The sequence below is a fragment of the Hyla sarda genome, chromosome 3, assembly GCF_029499605.1.
Source record: "Hyla sarda isolate aHylSar1 chromosome 3, aHylSar1.hap1, whole genome shotgun sequence".
In the NCBI taxonomy this organism is placed as follows: Eukaryota; Metazoa; Chordata; class Amphibia; order Anura; family Hylidae; genus Hyla; species Hyla sarda.
Window position 1 is genome coordinate 324252712 of NC_079191.1, and position 7525 is coordinate 324260236.

Here is a 7525-nt window from a genome sequence, read left to right on the forward strand (position 1 = left end):
CTCTTAGTAAATCAGGGCCAATGTGAGCAAGGGGAAAGATAGAGGGATTTTTTATTTTTTTTCAAAGCTCAGAAAAAAAAGGGCAGGAGGAGTGTTAATATTAATCTATAAATGTGTGTATGTTCCAGCATCACTTCCAAAAAAGGCTAAAGATATTAATAAGAAACTTGGCACACGTTACTCATATGTCAACTACAAACCTAGGATAGGTAATTTAATCCTTACTCGCCCCCGTTTGCGAGGGTTGGGGTTTGTTTAACATCCCATACAAGTCTATGGGAAATATATGTTGACATAACGGCTGGAGATATTTCAATAATACTTGGTCACATGTTACTTACATGTCCACTAAAAATATAGGATAGTTAATTTAATCCTTACCTACCCCCATTTGTGAGGGTTGGGGTTTTTGTTTAAAGTCCAATGCAAATCTATGGGAAATGTATGTTCAAGCATAACTTCTGTATGACTGGAGATATTTTGATAATCCTTAGTCACATGTTATGTCAAATCAATATATCATAGTTAAATTAACCCTAACCTACCCCCTTATGTGAAGGATGGGGTTTTTGTTTCAAGTCCCATGCAAGTATATAGGACTTCTGGTACCATGCTCCACATCTCCTGGTGAATGCGTCAGTCTGGGTGATGAGCCACACTCCCCCACATGCCATGTCCCATCTCACAAAGAAACATCCACCCTTTTTATTTTCAATTTACAACTCTGCCCCACATGACGGGATATGAGGATTAGAAATGGGGAGAAGATATGAGGACAGGCTATTGGGAAGGGATAATAGGATAGGATCTGTGGACGAGATATAAGGTCGAGATATTAGGACAGGCTATGAGGAGGGGATTTGAGGGTCGGGATATGAGGGGATTTTGTTGCTTTTTCTCCGCTACAAGGTTTAGGTAGGAAAAACCGGGCAGTGCCAGGTAGTCAGCTGGTTGTTTATAAACTGCCCACATAGAGGGAGGTTTATTTAAACCTGTGCAGATGACAAGCTGAACACTTGCCCATAGCAACCAATCAAATAGCGTATATTTTTATTTAGAGGCCATTTTCAAAATGAAAGCACACTGGTTGCTATAGGCAATCAGCCAGTGTTTCCTCTGCCAGGTTTATTACATCTCCACAAACAAGTAGGTGCCAGTTGTACCGTTCCTATTGGGAATTATTTTAAAAAATCGTTGTTTCGCCTATGAAAGCACCCATGGAGGGGGCCATCTCTTCATCCGCAGGACAGGAAAAACTGACAGAACTTAAATACAAATGGGTCAGGAGCCCAGTTCTGTGTCCTGTCCTGCAGAGGAACAGAATGGGTAATTCCCTAAAGCAGGGGTACTCAACTATTTTTTAGTGAGGGTCTGCTTATTCAGGTCTGCCACTGGTAAAGGTCAGAGCAGAGCGCCACATAGTGGCTGCAGTGCCATGAAGGAAATGGGTAAAATGATTGAAGTATGGAGGATGTAAACCTACTGTTTCCTGTATTTTCTGATTACTGCCAGAGACCTTATTATATTTAGGGATACACAATGCAGCTGTATTTTCAGGGGGTACAGTCTCTGGCTGTACCCCTGAAAATACTGCTGCATTGTGTATTCCTGAGTATAATACTGCCACCCTAAATGTAATACTGCCCCACACTGTGCCCCTGAATATAATACTGCCACATGCTGTACCCCTGAATATATCACCTCTGCACACTGCCCCTGCTATATTACTGCCACACACTGTCCCCAAATATAATTGACAAACACTGTACCATAAAACAATGATGCCATTGCCCCCAAATTATTCATGCCACTGTGCCCTCAATTCATGCCACCATAAACTGTGCTACTGTGAGTCTTCAGCTGCTGCAAACTACAACTCTCATCATCCACAGTCATGATGGGAGTTGTAGTTCTAGAACAACTGGAGTCACAGGTGGGGAACACATATTAATCTGAGAGCTTGGCTCCCGTCCCAGGTACCGTGCTGCTCTGGCCTCTTGTCAGGCCTGGCCAGAGCAGATGAGGCAGGCAGTGCTAATGGTGCTGCCTGCATCACTGAAGTGCCAGGCAGCTGCGCAGGAAGCACAGCGTTCTCTCGCTCCTGGCCGCGGTTATTCATCTTTATCTGTGTCTTGGAGACACCTATACAGGTAATGAGGGGAGATCCGGCGGGCGGTCCGGATCTGGCCTGCGGTCTGCCAGTTGAATACCGCTGTCCTAAAGGATTTGCAAAGATATTTGATTGTGGGGACTCCTGTTGTGACAAACTTACAGGGTACCTCAAAGGCCTAAGTCTTCTGTGACAGGAGTTTAATATCTCTCCCCACCTGTATACACACTCTTCCTGGGTGGGGTGGTAGTCTGCCGACATTTTCTTTCTGCGTTTTCTCTTGTCTAGGGGTGGGTCCTATCATGTGCACACGTTTTTCAAAACGTATGCATCGGACCTGTTGGAAAACGGCTGATTGAAAAAGGAAGCAGATTTAACGGTGAAGAAAGGCAGTTTCAAGAATGGGAAGCTTAAAGGGGTACTTTGTTGGAAGAGTTTTTTTTTTTTTTTTCTTCACATGAACTGGTGCTAGAAAGTTATAGAGACCATTTTGGCCTTAAGGAACCCTGCATTTTTTTGCACATATGACCAAGGCCAGACTGGGGATTAAAACCAGCCCTGGAAATAATTGCAGACCAGCCCCACAGCATCGCGTCAGCCATCGGTAGCCAAGCCTAGATTTATCCCTTTACAGTACACTAATATATATACAAATTGATGATAGGCAGCACACCAAAGAGTGCAAAATAAAGGTGTTCTTTATTCCATATACAAGACAACGTTTCAGCGATCTCACATCGCCATTTTCAAGTGTTTAACAAGTGATACCAATGGGGTTTAAATACACCCCTTTATTAGTGACATCATCAAAATTTGCATATCACAGGACATTTACAAGTGTCAAAACAGTATCAAACTTGGAGAATTTACAATCGTTTATCAAAATACAGTGTATCATATTATAGTTCAGTGTATATATACAAATTAAGTGCATATACATAATCGCCTAGCACAAAATAATCAGGCGATTAACACATTACAAGTGACCAGGTGCTAACGTGTTAATGTAACGTTTAAAAGCATTACCGTTACCGGTATGAAGTCCTGATTGGATGTCTGTCCCAAGGCACAAACCGACATTGAGCCACAAGTCCGATCCATCCACATGGGATGCCGGGACTCACTTCCGGTACAACCGGAACTCTAACCAATCACAGTGAGAGCATCACGGTGGCCATAGAAACCTGCGTAATCTCATACAGGAGGAGTCACTTAAATTTGCGCATGCCCAGTAACTTCACATCAAGGTAGCGCCATCTTTGTTATGGGTAAATGTAAGGTAATAAATAGCAGACTACTGGCAAGTAGTTCGCAATGGTAAATATATTGCAATAAAAGGGCATCTTATTATTTTACCACTAAATAGTATTGTGTCACCCTGCATGCACCCTAGAAACAGTCAAGGGAACCAAGACACAGCATTCCTCCTCTAAGGACTCCTCTGGGTGCGTCTATCTGGATCCATAGGACCCATTAGTGCGCTATTCCGGATTGCCAGATCTGGTAATCTACCTGCCGGTCTACTGGAATGTTCTCCAGTCGGATCCATTTATGAGGTGGAAGTGTCTAATAGGTTACCCAACACTCATGTATCATACATCCAAGGGTCTAGACACTATATAAATCAAATTATACACCTGAACAGCTGTCACTGTGCTGGTTAAAGAAAATAACTGTATAAAATTTTCAATTAAAGAGAAAATCAGAAAAAAATAAGAAATTGCGGTTCTTAGGTAGGGATTCTATCTCCATATCTTGCGGACTCCATAACCGGAATGTAGATACTTGAATATCTAAAGAAATAACAAAATGGATGTTAGAAATTATATATAGAAAAGAGAGCAATCACTTGTTACTCAAATACCTACTGGACATCGACATAATTACTGACAGCACACCTTATGCAAGTAGTCTTGGTAGCACAGTAAATTCTACATTCAATCCATTGGATTTTAGGGAGTTGAGGTCATAAATCCACCTCAATTCCCTCTTTTGTAGCATAGGGACCCTATCCCCTCCTCTATTGAGTGGTGGGATATGGTCTACTATCATACATTTCAAATCCTTCTCTTGATGTCCGGCTTCTAGAAAATGTTTCGACACTGGTAAATCTGTTCTATTTTTTCTATGCTGGTTTAGCCTTGTTTTGAAATCGCATTTTATTTCTCCTATGTAAATCAAGTTACATGGGCACCATAAGATGTACACAACTTGATCACTGTCACAGGTTAAATAGTATTTAATGGGGACCGTTTTCCCCATTTGGGGGTGTGTGAAACAGTTCCCTTTCTGCACGTACTTGTAGTTCACACACCTCCGACAGGGAAAACAGCCCTTACTTTGTACCGATAAATATTTCTGTGTATGTACCTTCTGTCTGGACACATCAGCTTTAACCAAAATGTCTTTTAAATTCCTGCCCCTGCGGTATGACATTAGGGGCATCTCCTTGAATTCTAGAATGTCTGGAAAATTGTCCCTAATTAAGTGCCAGTGTTTTTTAACACTCAGTGCAATTTTACCCGACAATTCATTATAGGTAGTAATGAAAGGGATTCGAGATGTTGGGTCCTTCTTAATTCTCGGGGCCCTAGTCCCTCTATGCTCTTCTAGCAGTTGCTGCTTTTGTCTGTCAATTAGAGTGCTGGGATAACCCCTCTGAATAAATTGTACAGTCATTTTTTCAATTGCCCTGTCTAGTTTGTCCTTGCTATCCACAATTCTGCTTGCCTGCAGGAATTGGCTGTATGGCAAGGCCTCAACCATAGATCTGGGATGGCATGAATCGAATCTTAATAGTGTATTACAGTCCGTGGGTTTTGAAAATAAATCTGCGGATCTTCCTGGAGTGGTGGGCTGTATACATAGACGTATTGTTCCTCAAAATCTCTCATAACTATGTTTGCATACGTGGGCGCCATGTTGCTGCCCATGGCGGTCCCACGTTGCTGCACATAGTATTTTTCGTCAAAATAAAAATAATTATTCTGTAAAACAAACATTAATAGCCGTAGAATGAAGTCAATTTTTTCATTATCAAATTGTGCTGAAATCAACATTTTCCTTACTGCTTCTGTACCTCTCCTATGTTGAATGGAGGTATATAGACTAACAATGTCAAAACTTGCAATTAGAGCATTAGTCGGTATAGTAATTTGTGAAATTTTTGCCAAAAAGTCCCTCGTGTCTCTTAGGTATGACTTTGCTTCCAAAGCATATTGTCTCAGAATTTTATCTAGAAAAATAGATACATTATTTGAAAGCGACCCCCTGCCGGAGACTATAGGCCTGCCAAGTGGATCTCACAGTCTCTTATGAATCTTCGGCAGGAGGTACAAAAGAGGTGTAACCGGATGGTCAACCAAAAGGAACTCATTTAGTTTTTTTTTTATCAATCAACCCTTGTTGTAAGGCATCCCCAACAATGTTTTTCTGCATCCTAGTCATGTCATTTTTTAGGATCTCTGGTTAAAATCCTATAGAACTCCGGATCTTCCAGTTGTCTATAGGCCTCTTTCATGTATGTGCTACAGTCCATGACCACAACCCCACCACCCTTATCGGCTGGTTTGATGATGAGGTTGTGGTCATGGACAAGTTTGTTGTATAGCAAGCAGTTCAGTATGTGTAAGATTAGGATGTTTTAGTCCCAATTGTTGTTGTTTAATCAGCATAAATTCTTTTTTGACACATTCCATAAATGTGGTAACTGCATGTGATTCTACTGTGGGTTGAAAATCACTAGGTATATGTAGATCAAGTTTTTGTTGTTTCTTTAGACATTCAAGTATCTACATTCCGGTTATGGAGTCCGCAAGATTTGGAGATAGAATCCCTACCTAAGAACCACAATTTCTTCTTTTTTTCAGATTTTCCTCTTTAGTTGAAAATTTGATATAGTTATTTTCTTTAACCAGCACAGTGACAGCTGTTCAGGTGTATAATTTGATGTATATAGTGTCTAGACCAGGGGTCGGCAACCCGCGGCTCCTTTGCCGCATGCTGCTCTTTTACTCCTTTGCCCGGGTCCTGGTCACCCTCATTCCGGGACAATGCAGTGTCCCGGAATGATCTGAGCCCGTGAGCCGCCGTCACAGCGTCGTCGGTTTACTTACCTGCCCTGGTGCCATCGGAGCGGAGTCTCTTCTTCCGGGGCCGTGCGGATCCTCACTGTCATGTGACAATGTAACGTCACATGACAGTGACGTCGCCGGCCTGCGCCTCAGTCGACAGTTGATTACTCAATTGACAGCGGGCGTTAACCCCTCACCCCATGGCAGCATTAACGCTGCCGCGGGGTGAGGGGTTAACGCTACCGCTGCCATGGGGTGAGGGGTAATTTAACCCCTCACCCCATGGCAGCGACAGCGTTATCGCTGCCGCAGGGTGAGAGGTTAACGCTACCGCTGCCATGGGGTGAGGGGTTAAGTTACCCCTCCCCCCATGGCAGCGGCAGCGTCAACCCCTCACCCCGCGGCAGCATTAACCCCCCTCTCCCCAGCCCAGGGCCCCAAAAAAGCCCACCCCAGGCCTGGGCCCCCCAAAAAAGCCCACCCCAGGCCTGGGCTTTTTTTTGGGGCCCAGGCCTGGGATGGGCTTTTTTTGGGGGCCCAGGCCTGGGATAGGCTTTTTTTGGGGGCCCAAAAAGTTTGATACACTGTTTTGACATTTGTAAATATGTCATGTGATATGCAAATTTTGATGATGTCACTAATGAAGGGGTGTATTTAAACCCCATTGGTATCACTTGTTAAACACTTTAAAATGGCGATGTGAGATCGCTGAAACGTTGTCTTGTATATGGAATAAAGAACACCTTTATTTTGCACTAACTTCGGTATGCTGCCTATCTTCAATTTGTATCTAAAGTGGGATCGGAGCACCGAGATCCAATTGGCGTGCACCCCTTGGACTTTTTTTTTTGCTGGATGTGCTGCTTATTATTTGTTTATATATATATATATATATATATATATATATATATAGGAATATGCAAATCGGCTCATTACATCACCTTTTCAGGCGATGTTCCCTGGTATCAGCTTAGCTCCAGTTACGGAATATAAAAAGCTAATCGGGATTAATGCCAAGCCAGAACTCTCTCTCCAGAAGGAAAGAGTACCCTATTTGCAGACAGCTGTTTCTGGGTTTATTGAAAGAGCTTTATTGTCCGTTCAGTCATTACAAGTCATACAATAAATTACAATCACACAAAGCATGACAGTACAATACACAGCAAAGGTTCCCTAAGCTATACATCGCACATCATGCTACTCTAACACTCCGCTCGATCCTGTAATAGAAAAGCACAAGAGATCGAATAACAAAACAATACAATCTGTGATTGGGGTGGGGGCGTGGGGGGTATGGGCGACTATGTGGGGGTGGGGAGGGGGCGGATCACAGGGCCAAACT